At 33.5% G+C, this 22154-nt stretch overlaps 1 protein-coding gene and 1 long non-coding RNA gene across 4 annotated transcripts in view; one reads left to right on the forward strand and one right to left on the reverse strand.

Moving 5' to 3' along the window:
- The window catches only part of LOC150109189 (potassium voltage-gated channel protein Shal-like), a 288406-nt gene that overhangs the window by 76103 nt on the left and 190149 nt on the right, over positions 1-22154 (forward strand). The window lies entirely within an intron of this gene.
- The window catches only part of LOC150109190 (uncharacterized), a 129866-nt gene continuing 127874 nt past the window's right edge, over positions 20163-22154 (reverse strand). For both annotated transcript variants that reach the window (XR_016550227.1, XR_016550228.1), the window contains exon 4: positions 20163-20244. This is a non-coding gene — a long non-coding RNA (uncharacterized LOC150109190). The remainder of the gene's footprint in view (positions 20245-22154) is intronic.

A 22154-nucleotide genomic window follows, 5' to 3' on the forward strand; every position in this document is an offset into this window, starting at 1 on the left:
ATAACATTGGTATCTGCGTCAATAGTAGCGATAATACAACTTAATTTCATTGCTATTATTATTATTAGTAGTAGTAGTAGTAGTAGTAATACTGACATCATGCGAAGTGTGGAGATTTATGCACAGATAAACAGATGAAAAATATAACTAAACACGAGAGAGAGAGAGATTGGTCTGGATAAGGTTGAGCTACGTCAGACTATGCCAGAAGTAGAGCCCACAGTGTCTATAAAAATATTTCTTTCTACAGTATAGTTATTAATTTTAATACGTTTATCATGAGATGCTATATTAATCGAGAAAGCTCATATTTTTGTTTGTCTGAAAGTACCTGAGGAAGCCAAATAAATATCAAGTATTCAATGGAACTTCCAGTACCATCCTTAGGAAAGACGTGTATTGAAAGGTCCATTAGTGCTATACTTTAGTAAGATATGTGATATTTACTATCTCATGAGTCATGACATCCTATTACATCCAAGCAGCCAAAACTCGAGGCCGATATATCTGTTATTGTTGTGTTCTGCAGTTGATTTGTCCGTTTTGCAGGAGAAAAAAAATTCTTTCAACTCCTTTTCAACTGAAGTTAACTTATTTTCAGTTGGAAAATCCTGATAAGCATTTTTTTTTTTGCTGACAAGATGAAGTCCTTCCTACCGGAGAACAAATAGTACGACATGCTTTCGAGTGAGCTATGGAGGGGAAACAAACAGAATTGAAGCTTTTCAGACAAGATTCTCTAAATGTTTTGAGGGACTGTATCGTGATACAAGATAGCTCTTGCTGGGAGAAGAGAGCAGTTTAATAGAAAGAAAAAAAAATGGAACTAATACAAAGTTTGTGCGGCTATAGTGGTGATAGTCAGCAAATGTCTCACCAGGCAGTGATCATTTTTTCTATCTCCACCAGTGAGTTATCTGATTGCAGGCTGAGGAGTTCCCCCCATCTGGGTGTTCCATTTTTTTTTAAATGAAAACTTAAAATCTTCCTTGAACACAGTTTTTAGGTTACGTTTTCTTTAGCGTATACTGGACAACGAAATGAGTAAGTCCTGGAGTTAATGCTGTTGCCATTATTGAAGGAATTATGTCTACTCGTGGAAAGTTTATTTTGCTCTAAAGCAGTGGTTCTTAACCGGTGTTCCGCGGAAGGTGAATAGGTCTTCCGCGAGAAGTTCTGGAATTTTTCATTTTTAAATTAATTTGCCAGCACAAATTAATTTAATAATGGTTTAATTGATGTTTAATTAATTAATAATTAATAATTAATTATCAATTATTGATTAATGGTAAAAAATCAGCTAAATTACCAATTAATTATTAATTTATACACTACAAAATAACCAAATTGTTCCGTGAAAATTTCAGGATTTGTGAAGTGTTCCGTAGTCGAAAAAAGTTTGAGAACCACTGCTCTAGAGTGTGAAAGTAGCATAACTTTCATTAATTTAACATTAATAATTAATTTAATTATTATAAACAGTTTTAATTTGATGTTCAACTGTCACAAAGAATAAAACAGAAAGGGGAAAAATCATCAATAGTAGAATTAATAATTAATTGAATGGTTGACTGCCAGGTTAGTTTAGTTTATTACTTTATTTTTGAAACCATTCCAAGATATTAATTGCATCATAACATTTCCTTGGAACAGATTTCTCAAGGTAATAATCGCTTTGGTTCAATTCCGCTTTAAAAGTGGGCCATTGCACGCACGAATGCCTAAAAGTTATTGTTTCCTTCTTAAGTCAATACTCCTTGTCTTTTCATAAACAAGTACAAGAGAGAGAGAGAGAGAGAGAGAGAGAGAGAGAGAAGGGGGTTATGAAGGTAACTACATTATCGAAAATGAGAGCGTTAGTTTTTAATCCATTAATGGACCACGTGCACTGTGTTACCCTTCGCTCTTCCATGTGTGTACAGGGCTAATGCAGTTGCAGAAGGGGGGGGGGGACTTCGTTCTCAGTGATATATTTAGCTTTCTTCATAATTGTGCCTTGTATGTTCCTTTGCATTGAATTAAGAGCATTTCTTTTCTTCCTGATCAACTTCCCGGAGTAGCCTAGTTTCCAGAAAGCTAGTTATCAAGAATGTTTATTGATTATTTTTCATTTGTAATCTGGGTAAAACAATCCGAGTAATTTAGGTGAGATTTATTATTATTAATGCTGGGATTTCGTATGTATTTTCACCGAATGTGTGAACAACAGTTTCTTGTTTTTCATTGATAATGGAAGTTTTAGCGGATTAAATCCGGAAGTTATTTACAAAACGGCTGGAATAATGAACCTTTCGTTTTGTGAAAGATGGGGGAAGGGTTAAATTTCTGTTATTGTGGATTTTGCATTCAAAAGTATACTGTATTGCAAAAAATCTGCCAAGATTACTGTTGCTATCCCATGCTAAAAATAAGTGTAATTTAGAAGCTGAAGTTCAAAGGAGGTGTATTCATAAACTGCTTTGTTAGTGATTATTCAGTAGGTGCGACTGAAGTACATTTAATACCCATGATCAACTGTGGCGAGCATCATTGAACAATGGAAACAACATGGTGAAAAGAAATTGATGACAATACCATATAAACTGACAGAAAATAGGAGACAGTGAGAGAGAGAGAGAGAGAGAATGCTGAAAACAGTTACTGTATAAGTTCTACTCGTCATGTGAACCAGTCGATTCTCCGAACCTGAAGTACTTGGTTCGGGTCTTCCGCAACTGTGGAGATCCGTGCAGAAACTGATCCTTCAGTTCAAGTCAAACATTACTCAAAACAATGCCCTGAATTGAATCGAGTGGTGCTGAGCTTATAAGTGGATAATGTTTCATTGAAACAACTGTGCTGTAAAGTGACGAATCTCAATACACACTCTTCAGATTAGGTGGATGTTTTGATATAGAGGTTCAAAGAGAGAAGTGTTATTTACTGATGTGTAATACCCATCTAAATGTGCTGGAATTATAAGATAGGCGTCTCCTGGTTTGAACTACAATCCCTAATCGTTTTGTCTGATAATGAAATGTTGTACTGAAATACTGGATAATTGCGTGTTTCTTATACTGTAGTAGTTTTAATATGGAAACGACACAGTGGATATTAACACAATAATGTTCACCTGATACTATGACGTCTGGGGAGCTTAGTTACAGAAAATGGAAGTGCAATGGTTAAACTGTCTAGCGCAGAGACTGTTTGTACTTTTAGTGGAAGAACGGATCTAGTACTTTTGTTTGGTTATCAACATTTAACATGAAGGACTACGGAGGGAAATGTAATTTGAAATGGCTACTGAAGGCGAGCCAACAAGGTATTGGAGTTTGTGAAAACCGAGATTTGCTGAGGCACTTAAGTGTCTGAATAATTTGTGCATCACAGCGTAGATTTATGCAAAACTCGTCATTTTAGCATAAATATTTCTTTACATTATTATTGAAAAAATTTGGAATTTCTTTACATGCGCGATCATGCCACGTAGAAATTCTTTTCGTGTTGTAGACGAAGGTAGGAATAAAAAAACAAACAATGCAAACATAGACCTTATTACTTAGTAATATGATATAGTGTTAGAAAATATTTGCTGTTTAAAAGCAGTGGCTTCACCTTTGTAATACGAGTACTGTAGGCATGAGACAGAACATTGAAGCCTGAAACAAATTTGTGTAAACCCTGCTTAAATCAAGAAATGAAAATAAACAGGAATACATTTAGAAGGATAAGGCAATTGATAATATTAGTTTTACCGTCGTGCAAAAAACAAACGAAAAACTGTCCAATCAACTCCCTATCTTGACACTTCCCTTCATGAATCCAATATCCAAATTACGTCTAAGAAACTTTAGTATGAAACATTATCTAATATTCATAGAACCGAATTCTAACATTAAATCAAAGCCGAATGAAAGAATTAAATATTAAATTAAATTATTAAAACTTCAATCGCATCATATAATATAAATATATAAGCGTAAAGTTATGCAATGGGAGAAGTGCCAAATTTATATTATAAACGAAAAGACAAACATTTTGCTAAAGTAGATCGAATTTTGCGAACAGATCACAAACTTCATATGTGGCTTGTTCCAAAAAAAAAATAAATAAATAAAATAAACAAATAAATAAAATCTGATGCGATTGCTCAAAGAATAAGAGACTTAAGAAACTCACAGTTTAGTTTCCAAAACAAACAAAAAAAAAGTTTCACTGATCAAATCCCGCTAATAAGCAGACTTGCAGTACTTGTGGTAATCATTATCCAGTCCCTCTTTTTTTTTTTGGCAAAAAAAGTGTTATTAAATTTAGTGTGGAGAGTCTTGTGGAAATGCGTATCATGTTTCTGATCTCAGGTTAAACCGGAGCCACTGGACATTTCATTTTCTTCAGTTGTTTCATGCACGGTTAATTGTCAATGACCTAGAAATGAATTGCATGTTTTCTCTCCACTGTTTCCTTGTTTCTTGAAGTTGATGTTCGTCATCAAAGTGAAGCAATTATACCTAAATGTTTTTGTTTTCAGAATCGATAGAACCATTTAAATAATTATATGCGTTCCATAGCAGTGTATATGATATTTGCATTTAATGACACGTTACTCTAGTGGTTTTGCTCATTTTAAAACAAAAGTCAATAGTAGCAGTTCCTCTCTGCTTATTGATCCGTGTTCTGATATATTTGCATAAAAACTTGATAATACAAAAATGGCTGATCTTTATTCGTTTATTTTCATCCAACAAACAAAAGTTCTTTTTAATATGATTTATAAAATTATATTATTAAAACCTATCTTTTTTCCATTAGTTAACATATCGAATAACATACGTGCCAAATATTCTGCACTGTCTGTTTATCTAAGCATAGAGAAAGAAGAAGAGAAAAAAACAGAAAGAAACAGAATAAAGAAAGAAGGAATGAGAGTTCCATTATGTACGCATCAGCAGCTGTTGCGCCAGGAAACACCCTGTTCTGATCATTCCAGCAGTACATTGTCGGACTCCTGAAATAGTTAGTCTGAAAGCGTGCCAACAGAAAGGTCTTGCTTATAGTGGGAACTATGGCAATGATCCGCAACAACTTTTCACGTGTTACTAATGTTACAGATGCAGAAGTTTAGAATTTCCATGAGACTGGCTGCTGAGGACGTTTGAAATACTACATATGTTTCGAAGACTTGCTGCTATAATGAAAGAAATCCTCATCAAATCGAGTAAAGCAGTGTTGCTATCATTCTGTATTTTTCCCTTCTAATTACAGAATATGATATTTATAAGAAAGTGACCATAAAGGAAACTTATTTTTGGTTTCCAGTTTCCACGATATTTGTGGTGTTAAGCGTATTTACAAATATTCAAATATCAAATACAATAGAACCTGCTTGCTGAATTCCCGTGCAACTGTTTGTTAAAAAATTCCACTGTTTATCAATCGCTTTTTTTCTAGTTAACCTTTAATCTATCTACAGTTAACGAACTGTGCAGTCTGCACTCTTTCGTATATGAGATTGATATAAAAACACACTTCAGTATTGATGGGAAAAAGATTCTATTTTTTAGAAAAAAAGTATTTAATCAACTGCACATTTCTTTTATTGTCTTTTATTTATCAAGGTTGTTCTGTAAAACTTCAACATTATCAGTTTTTTAAAAGCCGGCTTTAATATGTTACGTGAAACGAAATTCGAACTACTAAAGATAGAGCAAATATTTTGTTGAGACAGTGGCGCCCTCAGTTAACACCATATTCCATAAACAACAAATTGTTTTAATAACACGTTACTTGCTATATAACTAGTATGGTGTCTGGATAATTCGTACACTTCCTGCTGCTACTTCTTTAGATGGAATTCTGTTTACTGATGAAAGGTTGTTGTTGTTGTTGTTGATGATGATGATGATAATCCTCAAAAAAGTGACTTTGTTAAACGATTTGTGATTGGGTGGATGTGACTGGAAAAGGAAAATCTACTTACTTAAATTACTCAATTTCACTAAACGATAGACATTGAATGTTCACTTTCTGAAAAGAAAAAAAGAAAACTATAAAGAAATTTGATTCCTTTATTCAGAGTTGTACCGCTGCCGTAAAAGTCGAAGTACAATGCAAATGACTGAGCGAACTGCTCGTGCTGAAAAGCATTGGGACATTCCCAGCAGAAGTTCCCTACCTGACATATTTCTCTATGTAAATGGACTTGCAGGCAGCACATTGCATTACGTGAAATCACCTACTGAATGACTGAAACAGAAAAAAATTTTTTTACCTGTAATTTAGCTTTTCTAGTAGTCGAAGTGATTTCCCAGTTTTAACTCAACAGAAAACTTTGGAATCTTTGGAAACATTCCAGAACATTCGGAGCGAATGCATTGAGAATATAATCTGCATGATGTACAGCAAGTATAAATGAATGTGATTTTTAATATAAAAGAATAGTATTTTTATCCATTAACATTATTCTTGATCCCCACAATTGAATCCTGAGCCGTTCTGGATAACTGTACTTACTGCAGATATAAATTTGTTTGATAATATATATTTTAAAATATTATATATTTTTTCAATGTTAAAATAAGTTCAGAATTAGCAAATATGCCGACATTGTTGAGAAATGAATTTGCTGCTGATTAAAAAATCTTATATTACTTCTCATAACGCCATTTTCTATTGCCTTTTTTATCCAGTGTACTGGAATAAGAAGAATATGCTACTTTTTAATACAATTCATCCGCTATATACTAAAAGAATAAACGTTTAGGCATAATACGTTATTCAACTTGCAGTCAACAAATACAGACAGATCGTTAAGTAAATTCTGTACCCTATGGAAACTTAGCACAGTATCAGGGTGACCATCAATGCAGCATATTTGACAACATATCGTGACGCCACTTAGCTGAAAACGGTTATAGCTTGGATGATCGTGAGTCATGTAATCTAAAATTCAAACATATTTTTATTACCTTGCATTATGAAATAGTATGTTGAAGCGCAACGTGTAGGTATTATAAAAACTTACCAAAAAGCCACAGAAATGCATGTAATGTTGTAAGATGCATTCGAAGGACCAGCATTGAGTAAATCCTGGCAATATTTCAAGGTATTTCTGAGGGGTTCATTTGAGGTGATTCTTGTTCTCTTTCTTTGAATTGGAGGAACTGGTGTATCAGGAATTCTTTCGTTAATGCAAGTCATGAATCGGACTTTTGCATAACTATTCTCCAATACCTCCTTGGATTGTGCAGTAGACGAAGATTGGTAGAAATGTACTGTGATATGCAACATCTATGATATTTACTTAATAATAACAAACATAATGATAAACATACAATTTTCTTCTTGTGACATGGTTTAAGGAGGGAGTGAAGCTTCGAGGTGCAGTTCGTCTGTGATGGTCTCACAAACTGTTTTACAATACTCAGTTGCATGATGACAGTGAACATACAAGGAGACCTGATCCGTTTGTTATACTAGAGGTGAGTATCTCTCATCACTTTATCTTCAACTTCTAAATCCAGGGACTATCTTCTTTAATCCCTTAGAGAACCTGATCTCCCTTTTAACAAGCATTCTGCATTCAGGTTTCTTATAGCGAATCAATTGTACGTCTCAATGTCTTGAGGGATATCTTGAGGAAATTGCCTTATTTCTATATGAGCTCTTTTAACTCACTTTCAGAGTTCAAAAGCTCTTTAATTTCAGATAAATATTACTCACATTTCTCTAAAATAAAAGGAATTCGATGAGAAAAATAAAATCCAAATCTTTATCAACCTATGGGGCATTACTGCATTACGCCAATCATCCTTGTGGATCTTTGCTCTTAATTATAAGATTTTGCCTGTTCACCTTCCAACTCTTCCTCGAAATAAATAGCACTCTCAAGGAGACTTCAAATAATTTCCAAACATTCCTATATATAACTACACAGCAGCTACAGACTATTCCCAAATAGGTCCACTAGAGATATATTGAACATTGAAATCGCCGTATACAATGGGAGGATTGTCTTCGGAAAGAGAAAGTAGCTTCAGTATGGTTTTACCAATACAGAGGTGATCCATAAATGATGTTACGCTATTTTTTTAATCAGGTACCGAAGCTCTGACACACAGCTTCACTCCCTCCTTAAACCATGTCACAAGAAGAAAATTGTATGTAATCATGATCTTTGCATTATTATTAAGTAAATATGATAGATGTTGCATATCACAGTACATTTCTACCAATCTTCGTCTACTACACAATCCAAGGAGGCATCGAGTAATTTATTCTTGGTATGTATGTTATGTGCGGAAGAGATTTGCTTTTACATCAACATAGAAATCGGATAAGAATTTGCAATCAAAACAGGAGGAGATAAAAACACTCAGAAATAATGAATTGGAATTTATACATGAGCGAGTAATAAAGGTTTCATTCCTACGTGAATGGCTTCATTGGTTCGATCACTGTTAATCAAGAGATAAACAACAATAGTCCAGCGATTATTAAGCAACACGAAAATGAAAAAGGATTGCGATAAGGAATCTGGATCGGCATCAAATTATGATCTGTTACCTAGAGAAAAGCAATTGTCTGCATTACATCTGGAAGCTTAGGAGGATTAGAAGCAAGAAAATGATCGAGAATGTTGGGAAGTTAGTTATGATTAGCAGGTGTTCTAGCAACTAAGTAAATAGCTTGTGGTCGATCATAATTGATATTTGATGCCTCAGGTCAGTTAGTATAAATGAGTAATAAAATAAAGGATTCAGACCATTAAATGTGGGAAATACTTTTGATTTTGGAATCTAAACATTTAAAATCTGAGAAACTATGAGTAGCAATCTTAAAATGAAAGGCATCTTAGGCCAGAGGCTGCAATACAGGATGTCAATAATTGGATTCAATCAGATAATGTAAGAAGGAAGAAAATATAAACGGAAAACGTAATTATTTCTTATAATTATTTTAATTTCATGATGGCATCTTTATAAACAAATAAAGAAAATCAGACTTTCAAAAAAGTCGACCTACGTCATAATTTTCCTTCTTCAAATATCATGAAAGTTAATCAAACACGCACTGACAGAATAATGATAAATATTAATTTCTGGCAGTCCAGACTTTTCTCGAGACATTAAAATTTGTTATTTAATTGCTGGTGTGTAGACTCGATTTAAAATCGCATTCTCTAGAGAAAAGAGATGCTGATTTATCTTGAAGAAAATGCAATTTTTCGAATCATTAAACAAATCGCTCAGTTGTATGATTAAAAGTAGAGAAAAGTCCAAAATAAAAAAAAAAAAAAAAAGGAAAGGAAAGGAAAAGAAACTGAAGAATAAGTTTGCTGGAAAAAAAAAATAACAAAGTTATTTGTTATTTTTTATTTTTTTTTTTTTCGTGTTAGAAGAATAGCAAACGAACTGATCTTCCTGGTTCGATGTTTGGAATACATGGCATTGCTTTTTTAAAATGTACGAATGTCGACAACGACCTGAAGATAAACTACGATCCTTCAGCTATTCAGCATACCAGTATATCTGATGTAGACAACACGAATTCATTGCAAAATGCTGAATTTTTAACGGTGACCTTTATGTTTTATTTATGTGCATTTTATGTAAATTCCTGTTCTAAAGCAAACGTTCCGGTTCAATTCGTATTGAACTATGTTTACCTTACAAACATTATAGTTCAACAGGACGTAAAATCTTTTCTTTACTTAAATACCCTATAGAAAACGAAGCATTTTAAGGCGCATTCTTAATAACAAAATACTGACCACAGCGAGAGTTATCATAGAAATTATTTTAAAAGATTCTTCACTATGTTAGCAACAATCATAATTAGAACCTTTAAATTCTTAGATCATTCACTTTAAATAATAAATGAAATGCAATGTTACAGTTTCACTAACAGTAACCCCGAAATGAAATTTTAAAAAAAAATTAATAGAAATTGCTATCTTTGTCTATGCAACAACCACTGCGTACTCATCTTTATATTTCCGATTTGGTTTTAATGATATTAAATTATTAAACAGACGTCTTTCAAAATTAGAAGATCAAGAAATATCTATTGAACATTATTACAATGAAATATACAGTTTAATCAATAAAAGTTATGGTTCACTATTTGCTGTTCAGTTTTTAAATACTTCGGTTCGAGTCCCATTTAGGAGAGAAGAACCTTTATCAGGACTTTTCAATCGAAGGTGAATTACTAAGTCTCATACGCAGATGGCAGGCTTTTCTCTCCGGCAACAGGCAAACCGTCCAGGAAAACAAGAGATTTACACACAAAATATATATTTATATAAATATAGAAGATCGCGGGCTTTAAGGATCTCTAAGTACTGCGGTCACTACTTTTTAAAACATTATTTTAAATCTTTCGACATTAATTTGCCGCCCTGGTTGAACTGGTGGTTAGCGAATCCATTTTCTAAGAGGCTGCGGTTTCGTGTTCTGGTGTAGTCATGGATGTTTGTGATTTTGTTTTGGTGGGAGATAAATTTTATCCCGTGGTGTTGAGGTTAAGTAGCTCGAAAAAATTCCAGGGTTTCTGGACTATGTTAAAATAATTTTTAAAGAAATATAAAATTTACTAAAAAATGAAAAAAAAAACTTTAGCTCATCCATGGTATTACTATACTATAGGATAACACAAACACCTTTCGTGGGTGGGAAATACATAAAAAATTTAAAAATACTGTGAAATACACACAACACTTCATCTTAGATGAGGTTGATACAGAACCACCCAATGATGGAATATCTATGGAAATCCGTCAAGTCAACAAAGGACGTTTCCAGGACGTTTATTCAAGAATATACCTATTCTTGAATAAACGTCCTGAATAACATGACATATTAGCAGAACACATAAACATTAGAAGGTTAATAGTTTCACAATCTGATATTGGATATGTTCAATGATATTTTATTTTAACTACAGAAAAAAATTCCAGTGCGGTGACATAAATCCTTGATTATTTTATTATATAAACATTTGTACATGTAATTTGTATATAAACATTTGTACATGGATGATGCACAGGCATAGGAACAAGCAGGATTCAAAGCAAAATTCTACAATAGATCAGATCCACACTATTGACCACGTAATAGAAAAAGCAAATAAATATAATCTTCCTGCATGTTTAGTGTTCGTAGATTTAAAAAAAAAAAAGCATTTGATTCTCTGTATCAGTCAGAAATAATAAACAGCTTAAAATAACAAGCCATTCCAACAAAGTATATCTGATTATTAAAAGTTGTATATTATTATTATTATTATTATTATTATTATTACTTGTAAGAGAGACCTCCAGGGAGTCAGTGACTCATCGAGGGAGGTCACATACTACATGCACCAGGTATCATACCTATTCTTGAATTCATTCACACTGCTTGCACTCACAACAGCCAATGGCAATCCATTCCAATCCCACACCACCAAACTAAAATAACAAATCGTATCGAAATTATGGAGGATTATATTAACTTTGGTCAGTTAGTTAATTTTAAGGGAAAACGAGATAAAGAAATAAACAGAAGAATCACGCAACTGAAAATATCATTATTTTATGGAAATCACGTATACAGCTGTATAGAGATTATCTGTTAGGAGATTTACCTATATGTCTAAAACGAAAGCTCTTTAATATATGCATTATTCGAACATTTACCTATGTTCCTTGAGCTCCTCACGTCTCTGACGGGAATCGAACCTAAGACACTCACCCAGGCATATGGCTGCGAAGCGCACAGCCACTAGGCTAACCGCGTCTGCTTGAGGGATAAAAAAGACCAACTAACTTGGCTATGGCTGAGAAAGATCCTTGAGGCTCCTCATAGCTATGTCTGTGGAAGATCCTTGAGCTCCTCACGGCTATGGCTGAGGAAGATCCTTGAGCTCCTCACGTCTCCGACGGGAATCGAACCTAGGTCACTCCCCCAGGCATATGGTTGCTAACAGACACTATGCTAACCGCGTCTGGGGAAGATCCTTGAGCTCCTCATGGCTATGGCTGAGGAAGATCCTTAAGCTCCTCACGGCTACGGCTGAGGAAGATCCTTGAGTATGGATGGAAAGAGGCTAAAGAAGAAGGATCCTCTATATCAATATTCGTCAATACAGGACACATCAAGCATTTTAATATAAGAAGGGCTGAGTTATGTTTTATAAGACAGACCATCAGGGTGCTTTATAAAGTTCTACTAGTTCATTTCTTTAGTTCATAATTAAATTTCATAAGATTCATTAGTTCATTCTTTTAGTTCATGGTTTTAATGCTGAAAAAGAGTAGCTTTGTTAACAGTGCGGAGATCCATACTTCATTTCCAAAAAAAAAAAAAAAAAGTGAACAGATTAGTAGAGGTAGGCTCTCTTTACTAGTAGTGAAGCGATCGAGTGATATAGTGCAACAGCAGTATGAAAAACATTGTGAGAGAAATAGCGAATGTGGGCAAATATTAAGTTATGAAATAAAAGGATATGCTAATTCCTGATTCAGCATGGTGTGACTCGAAGTACAAGAGTAGGAGATTAAAAAAAATAAACTATACAAACTATTTCATTAGAGTATCCTTTGCCACTTTTTTTAAGTTTTGCTATCTCTTGGCAAGTGTCTTAAATGTGTATCGAGTTTAATAATCGCAGTTTTAAATGAAAGCGCTGAAATTCAGGGCACACGTGCAAGCGCTCTATACGCTTCTATGGAATTTGCCTTTTTTCTGAGGAAAAACTTAGGTGTTTTATCAATGAACTAAATTTCACTTTTGAAATCCAAACGAAAGTGCTTAAAATGAAAACGGATATAAGTACAGCGCGCGACTTTCATTCCACTTTTACAGATCGAAATGAGATACCAGCTGTCCTTCAGCTGGTATCTTGAAGCATGCAGTTTCATGAAGATCGACGAATGTACTAAAAGTTATCAGGATGGGGGGGGGATACAGCGTGGTGATATAATAATTAAAAAAATAAAATAAATGGAAATAAGCATTAAGATGCCTGTTATATCAATAAGCACCTTTGATAAATTTTTAAAAGAAAAAGATAAGTTGAGTTTATATCAAGTGTAGACAAAATAAGGTGTGCACTTTTTATTGACTTGTATTAATGTAAATATGCAGTTGCATTTTAGTAATAAATCCGATTTAATGATTTAAAATTATAATATATTTTAATTTTACTTCTCTCGTGGCCTCAGTTACTTCGGTAGTCATATTAAACAGCCCATCGGCTGTTTTAAGTACAGACAATACATTACGAATGAGCTAGTGAATATACAAATATTTTGTTCAAGGTATCTTAGTTCAAGGAATCTTATAACTGAGATCTTCATTAGTTCCATATGGTCTGTTTCATTCTAAGGCTTCTTTCAGTATTTGTTGAAATATTTGAAATATGTTGAAATATTTGAAAGATGAATTACTAACACCCACTTTGTTCAGTGTTATTTCCGGGATAATATAAATGAAGAATAGAATATCAATCATACTCGTACATTATTTCTGCCATATTGCTAACTAGATTTTGAAAACAAAATTTTCAAGGAAAAAAAGTATGTGGTAAATTCCGTAGATTTACAGCAACAAAACCACAAATTGTATACGTCAAAATAATCACGAACACGGAAGTTATTTATTACAAATGTTAGAAAATCGCCATCTTTGCTTTAGCATGATCAGTTACACACCTTCATTTCCATAATGCGTATATAATTCCACATTTTAAAATGATTTTTCCAGCTGTCTAGGTTTTTCTTAATAAAGTTGTAGTAACAAACCAATATAAGATAAGATAAACTGAGAATAAGAAGAATTACTGCGCGGAAAAAAACAGATCTTTAGAGGATATTTGTATATAAATATAATGTCAATCTTCGGAGCAAAATAAAACACAGTTTGGTTGTGAGTGTCGTTTAGGAAAACGAAATACATCTTATGCATGGAAATAGCATAGTTATATTATTAAGACGCAGTTATTGCTGAAGAGTTTCATAGCTTTCGTTCGAAATTTCGAAGTCTATCTCATCCATTCTAAAGAGGTCCATGTTATCCATGTTATCTGCCCTAATAGGTGGATAAGATAAATTATGGGGATAAAGAGTTTGCACTTATAAGTGAAATAGATAGACATATAAGCTAAATTTATGTTGTTTTTCCCATCAGAATAACCATGTCTTTTAGTACCATTCTTTGTTCACGTTGTTACGTTATATTAAGTTAGTGAAACCAACCAGTATTGATTGAAGCACTGTAGAAACTAACGTATGTTTTACTTTACGCTTCACAGTTAGCAGGATTAAACATCAGTCCGGATTCAGTGCTTTCAGAATGTCTTTTTCTTCAAGATTAGTTTACTGATAGAAGAATTTAGGCATTCATTGATAGCTAGATGTAATGATGTATAATATTACAATAATACTAAATATAATACTCTTTCGTTATCCAATGTATGTGTATTTGATTTGCATAATCTATTTCGAATAAAAAGAAAGAAAGAAAGATAGTCTGGGTACTTTTAGAATGTTAAAACAAAGGCCTATAATATTTCGAGAATAATTAATGTAAACTTTAGAAAATGCTCATAATTTCTTTTGTAATGTATCAGAAGAACGTATATTTTCTTAACAAGGAGGAAATGACACATTGCTGGACATAGATGACCGTAAGATGCCTCATCAATGTTACGTTCTAATCGAATAAATACGGTCTGTCATAATAAGAAAATCTGCTCAGGTTATTAAGAACCTCAAACAACGTTTCACTACAATCATTGTTTGGAATTCTAAAGGTCACTGGGCTTTTGCTAAAATGACTCACCATTTGTAGGAAGCAGGACGAACAACACTTCAGACATTAGACATTCTTCATTGCCTTACAGACTTGCATATCTCTTCTTTAGATCCACAAATGGATACCGAAAGGATTGAACGAAGCAAAGCGAATATGCTACCCCACCGATAAAGTTTTTACAATGGTTTTAGCGGATCAAGAATTCACAAGCAATTATTTAATATTAATGGCCTAACCATGCGTTTTGATACCATTAACGCCAAATTTATCAGCAGAATATTCACCGAGTGTGAAATTGAAAAGCTTCGAATTTTGGTGATGAAAACAAACAAACAAAAAAAAGTCTCCCATGTTTGCTCTTCGATTAAGACTTTCCTTCTCCTCCTTACCTTCCAAACTACTCTCATCAGGTTAGGAATCTTTTCAATTTTTGCATTGAATCCGGTATCAATGCAACGAAACAATGCTGTATCGTTTACTGTGGTTTCACCTTGCGCCCATATACAAGACTTCTAACGTGATCGAGATACAGGCTTTCTGCTTATACGTTTACAACGAAAAGGAAGTCTGGAAGAGATCAGTAATATAAAAGGAGATATATTTCACGTGGCTTTTATATGCTATTTTTCGTTATCCAATGTGTATATGTGTATTTGATTTGCATAATCTATTTCGAAAAAAAAAAAGAAAGAAAGAAAGTCTGGGTACTTTTAGAATGTTAAATAAATTGCTTACATTGCTCTCAGGTATAGAAACAGCTCTTCCATACTATATAATTTAGAAGGGAAATACCAACAAATACATATTAAAACCGGATGTTACAATGTTGATAACGTTTCGAGGCGTTTGTTACTGATAATCTATTGTATTTCGCTTTAATGCACAAGAAATGTTCATTAACTGGGAACTAGAACAACATCTCTCTCTAGCGGCACGTGGATAAATACATAAATAAAGCTAGTAAGCGAATCCTTTTTGGACTGTAGCCACTTAATTATGAAGACGAAGGAAGCTAATCTTAAGTCTGTGAACTAATTTTTCACATCATTATGAGACGAAAATACTACCACACAGTCTTCCCTGCTTTAATTAGGACAACAGCATAAAAAGGAACTAAATTAAAGGGGATTTTGTTTGTTTTTCAGGATTGTTAACGTAGTTTGTTCATTGGTAGATTGCGTAGATGAACTCTTCCTTCCATTCTATCCTTGTCGTTATGTGTAATAGAATCGTCCTAAATGTGTCCCCAAGAACTCAAACAGCCTACGTTAGCAGAGTCGACAGAAACTCATTATTTGCAATCTACTTTCTTTAGAGGGTGACTATTGCGTGCATCACGCACATATCGACAACCACCATCCACTTTCTTTTACGGTACACATTTGTGTGTGCATATTTCATAGCGGACACAACGGCACGCAGTGCAGACAAAAAGAAATAAGGGTGCTTGCCACACTTGCTATTGAGACGCCATTACACTGGAACATCGCAAAGCATTCCCCGAAAGGCAATGCCAAGGACACAAACAATGAAAGTGGTTGCACGCTTGCAGATCTTAAACTACAGAAAAACACACTCGGCTCCCATTGTCTTTTAGACTCTTTCTCTTTAGATCTAAGAAATAATGTCTTCCATTCTTTTTCTAAACATAAAGTTGGATTTTAAGATTGCTTTGAATTGGTCTTTAGTTGAATGCGAGGAGATATTGTGTTCATAAGTGAAGTTACGTGTGCATAAAAGAGGTCGAGTTAAAGTAATTATTTGGAACTAATGCGCTGCTTTTGTATTCATGCTCGCTTAAGGATTCATGCTGCATTACTTTTTTCCCCATTATCATATTTAAAATATATTTCCATTTAATAAATAAATAATAAACTTATTATAACACTGATCGCTTTTTATATGAAGCTTGTAGGGATCCTCCTCCCGAAAACTCGGTCTTTCATCCTGCTAATCAGGCAAAAGAACATAGGTCATTTATAGGCTTAATACATTCACCGGCTTCATAGCAACTAAAAGATGCTTCAGCTGTAGTTCCGAATTCAACCCATTCGAATGCTTTGCAAACATGGCTTAGTTTTCAACATGCTTAGAATTACTATTATAGATATACAGACTTTTTCGAATTTTATTCGTGTAAATTAATAAATTTTTAAATAAATATGTTCCCATTGCAATAATTTTATTAATGTCCGGTATCAGTTTATTGGTTAACGAAGTAATTTGAACCATTTAGAACAGAACAAAATTATTGAAAATAATCGTCTTATTATACAGTATTTTATCATTGGGTATTTATTAAATAATTGAAAATATCTCCTTCTAATGCAACACCTCAATTAAAATTAACAATGACGAACTAGCAGTTGCGATTATTTCTAATATGTTTTGGATTAACGATTAACATTTCTGACATAAAGGGTGAAGCAAAATGCTTTTCATACTCCCCACTGTCTGATAGGGAAAGGAAAAATTTATGAGCCAACTGCTCGCCCTGAGCGGGCTTGGAGATTAAACATCAGAATTGGAGTTTAAGATGGCTTTTGGTCTTTTATGTTTGAAGTAATCCGTTACTTCGTAATTTGCAGCTATTTGAACCAGTTTGTTCGGGTGTACAGATGCATTTGAAAAGAACTTTGTTGCTATAGTTTGCAGGAAAGTGTAAATATAGGGGACATCTGTGTCCCGATGGAGTTGCACATTTCTGACGAACCATGGAGCGTTTAGGACCATAGGTGGACATTTGTTTTGCATTTGTAATTTGAGAATATTAATGTCAGCAGTATGGCTCCAAGCCGGAGAAGCGTAAGTGAGTATAGGACGAACCATCAGTTTGTAGATAAGTAGTTTGATTCTGGTGTTTAGTTTACTGTTCCTGTTGATTAGATGATAGAGTTGAGCAATGGCTTTTGACGCCTTTGCACAGAGAGCCTTGGTATGGCAGCTGAAAGTTAGCCTTCTGTCCAGTAGTACAGCAAGGTATTTGACTTCTGTTTGCCACGGGATTTTTGTTTTAAACAGGAAGATGTCCCCTTTAGGAAGCATCAGTCTTCTGGTGAATAGCATGTCTATGCTCTTCTGGGGGATTTACTTGCAGTCTCCATTTGGAGAATCATTTTTCAATGTGTAGTAGGTTTTCTTGCATTTTTTGATAGCAAGATGTGGTTCTAGAGATCTGGCTAATATTGCTGTATCATCCGCGTAGAGGGCCAAGATGGATGACAATGGATTATGCGGGATATCAGACAAGTATATGAAAAACAGAATTCGAGCTAGTGAGGATCCTTGTGGGACTCCAGCCAAGATATGTTTCTGTGTTGATACTATACCGTTGATCTTGATTTGCAAACGCCTGTCAAAAAGGTATGATTTAATTAGGTGATCCATTTCCAAATTTCCAATGGTATTCAAGTTGAAATGAGTTTATGCAGTAATGCAAAATGCCAAATTTTATCAAATGTCAAATGCACTGGCTATGTCAATGAAAACAGCCGCAGCGCATTGATGCCAATTGTATCCAATGTCGATGTATTCAACTAGTACCTGTACGGTGGTATTATGGAATTGACTACGTTTTGGCTAGAATATACCATAATATATTTAAATATTACATGTAAAATTTAAAGGTGTATATTTTATATTTAGAATAGTAGAAAAAGATTTAAATTATTTAAAATAACAGCATTTTATTTAAAGTAAAATAAAAGTTACATTATTATTTTATGTAGAAATAAAAAAATATAAAGGTAAACTGTATAACAGTCAACAGAACTTTAACAGATATTTAGAGAGATATTATTTGAAATATTATTCAATTTGTATTGTAATGTCATACTATAGAAAGAAACAAGCAAAAATATTTTGCCTTATTTCATAACTATTTTTCCTAAAATATCAGTCTGCTAAAGATTGTGTATAAAGCTTTGAAATTTCAGCAAACACATAATTTAAGACTATAAAAATTGCATAAAAAAATGAAAAATGAAAACGCACAGCTGTTACTAAAATAATATTACTTGATTTCTCCTACATCTTTGACTATTCTTCCGTAAATTATGTGGCCATCAAAAAGTCTAAAACTTAAGAAAAAGTTCCTAGAAAGCTTACTGAATTTGGCTTTATAATGCTGGATATCGATAGCTTACTCACGAATTCTTAAATAATCCTTTTATAACTTATAATTTCAAATCAATCATTAATTTTCCGTTGTATGAAAGGGATTTATTCTTCAAGTGTGGAAATTAAAACTATCAATCACTGAACAACGGAGTTGTCAAATTGCGAGGAACAGTTGAGGTTGAAAAGGTGAGATTATGTTCTTTGCCTTTTGCAATTAAACATCAATTACCGGATAAAATATATACTTTGGTAATTATCAATACGATTCTTCATCTTTGGCAAAATATCGAATTCAAAATATTTTACTGCTGCCCATTTTGCTGTGCAGAAGACAGTAGTTGAATCCATATTAAATAGCTGGTTTTTTTTTTTTTAACGCGTGTTTTTTCCTCTTCATTATTTTTTTTTTTGTTCCTGAAATAAAAGAGTTATACGGTTCACTGTGACTTTCATTTGTTGTATTCCACACGCATTCTTTCTTCTTATTATCTGGATAGAAAAACGTGTTTGGCCGAATCGTAAGATTCTTCGCTGACCTCTATCTGATACTGCTTCCATTCAAAGCAGTATCAGATCGGGTAATAGCGATGCATCCCAGCTACAAGCGCGCCCATCTTTCTCTTCAAAGGCATAGTGAAAAGGTTTTTTTGTAAAGTGAGGAACGCAGTAACTGTTAGCGTGGAATTTTTTCATTCGTTTCACAGCCTTCGATGGTCGAAGAGGATCCCTGTAACATGTGTGCATGGTGAGACGTGTCTGTTCTGTCTATGTGTGCGGCAAAGTGTCGCCGAACACTAAAAATTTAAGTTGTTGCGCTGCTCCCGTGAAATTTAACCCTTCTCCATAGTTTTTTTTCCTTCTATCAGCATCTGCTCCTGTAAACTGAATACTTCCATTTAAGACTTTACTTGCTGAGGAATAATATTCAGTTTTGTAACAAGACTGGCATAAGAAAGAAAATAAATATTTTTTCTGATGAGTAGAATTTTTAGAAATAATATCTCAAAAGTAAAATATCATGTGCTTATTTAATATGATATAGCGATATACAGCCATTTATTAAAGTATTGGTAAAGGTAGAGAGAGAGAGAGAGAGAGAGAGAGAGAGAGAGAGAGCATAATATTCATTCATTATCTTGGATGATTATCAAACTAATCACCCAAGATAATGCATGCATTTGAAGCAGGATAAAGATTCTTTAACTGTGCTGTTAAACGAATAAAAACTTACCAGATTTATTATCCTCTTCATTATTTCTTTAACGTGTTATTCTAAGTATAACACGCTTAATTATGTTCGTCACTGCCTATTATGTTCGTCAGCTTGCGTGTTCTCTGGCCGGTTTGTCTGTTTACAAGAGAGGAAAAAAAAAACGTCGAATTAAAAACGGATTTGCTGAATTTCAGTTACAAATGTCTTATCATAGTCCTGAATGGAATTGGAACCACCGTCTTTTCATCCAAAGGACACTATTATTATCCACTGTACTTGGAAAGATAAAGACTTGTAGAACTGGAAAATCTTAAATTTTTCAGTTCTTGACCTCTATTTATGATACCGCTTTTATAAGAAAATTAAGAAAGTATGTGTTAATTAATTAATTTAACTGACTAGAATCCGAGAAAGTATAACAAAAACCTTTAATAAATCACGACTAGTTTCATCGGTGCTCCGACTTCTTCAGGTGAGAAAGAAAAAACATAAGACTTATAAAAATAACAAGGTAAAAAACATGGACTTTCCAACTTAATAAAAAGAAGTAGAATAGTAATAGCAACACTTGAACAACAATCTAAGCTACAATTTGCCTGATTCCCATAGCGCAGTAATCCAGTACTGGCGCTCTAAAATTAGTTGTCGCACACATTCAACTCATGCCAACGGTAGCACGCAGTCACACAAAATCATAAGAAATTATTTTATACTGAAAACAAAGTGTGCGCAGAACACATTAAGTAACCATGATATAAGCATTTTTATTTATTATTATTTATGGGAATTACTCCCATTATATAACATTTTATATCATAAATGGATTCATGTAGAATCCGAGAATTGACCAATGCTGTACATGAATACCTAAAAATTGTAATATTCTTAGAAAATATGTTGCAGAAAAGGTTCTTTCAGTGAGCAGAAGTATCAGGAATGAATTAAGATTAAAAAATCTTTTCTAGTTCAACAAGAAAAATATACAACAATAGCTGGCTAGCTGCCAAATATGAATCAGTTTGTTTAGAAAAAATGGTAAAATTATAGATGGTAATTCAAAGGAACTATATGTTTGGTTATAGCAATGGAAAAGCACAGTGGAATAAACTAAACATCTGCGGAGAAAGTGAAAATATAAGTGACTGATCAATCTAAGTGTCCTTAATTTATAAACATACACGGAAAATGCCAGAAAATATCAGCTGAGAAGAAAAGTATAAGAAAGAAAATTGACCTTGAAATGGATATTAACTTGATATAAGCGGCCAACATTCAAAACCATCGCTGATCTCCAGCATTGCCTTGGGTGATCTTCGAACTACAGTTTGGAAACCAATGCTGTACGGCATGTAAGTGCTGATTCAGTCTTTTACTTGAGTGGAGTTGGTCAGAGTTAACGGCTACTTTGATTTAATAATTTTCATAAGTGAAAATGCTGACTCACAAATAGTTAGAACCGAAATATGCACATAATTTTTCAGCATAGTTTCGCAAATTAGAATAATTATTTTCATATAAATATCGCTCAAATAAATAAATTTCTCTCAGAAAAATATTTTCCAGTGCTCTTGATTATTTCACTTAAATGTTGTGAAGCGGAATTTCTTCCTCATGAACTTTCATTTAAATAAAGTTGAAAATTTGCAGTTCTCTTCGATATTTTCCGTGTGGGAAGCTGAATGGGAAAACTTATAAATGAAGTCAAGCATTCGAAAATTTTAAAATCGTGAAGCGTCTAATTTTTGAAAACAGTTGAACGTTATGATATCTAAGGCCAATTTATAATTGCCTTATATTTTACCTCAGTGTATGAATCCACACTTGGTTGTAAGATCAATTTAAAAAAATACGAGCTAAATATAAAAATGAGATCTTCAAGTTACTTGTAGTTTCCCATCCAACTAGAAATGCCGTGCTGGTTCACCGAGTGGATACCACCATTCTCGAACCAATAAGTTGTAGATGCGAATCCCACAGTGAGCGCGGATATTCGTGAATATTTTTTATTCGTGAATATCTTAAATACACCACTCATTTCCATTTTT

Source organism: Typopeltis vanoorti, chromosome 2, assembly GCF_054136105.1.
Source record: "Typopeltis vanoorti isolate ZY-2024b chromosome 2, IOZ_Tvanoo_1.0, whole genome shotgun sequence".
NCBI classification, from domain to species: domain Eukaryota; kingdom Metazoa; phylum Arthropoda; class Arachnida; order Uropygi; family Thelyphonidae; genus Typopeltis; species Typopeltis vanoorti.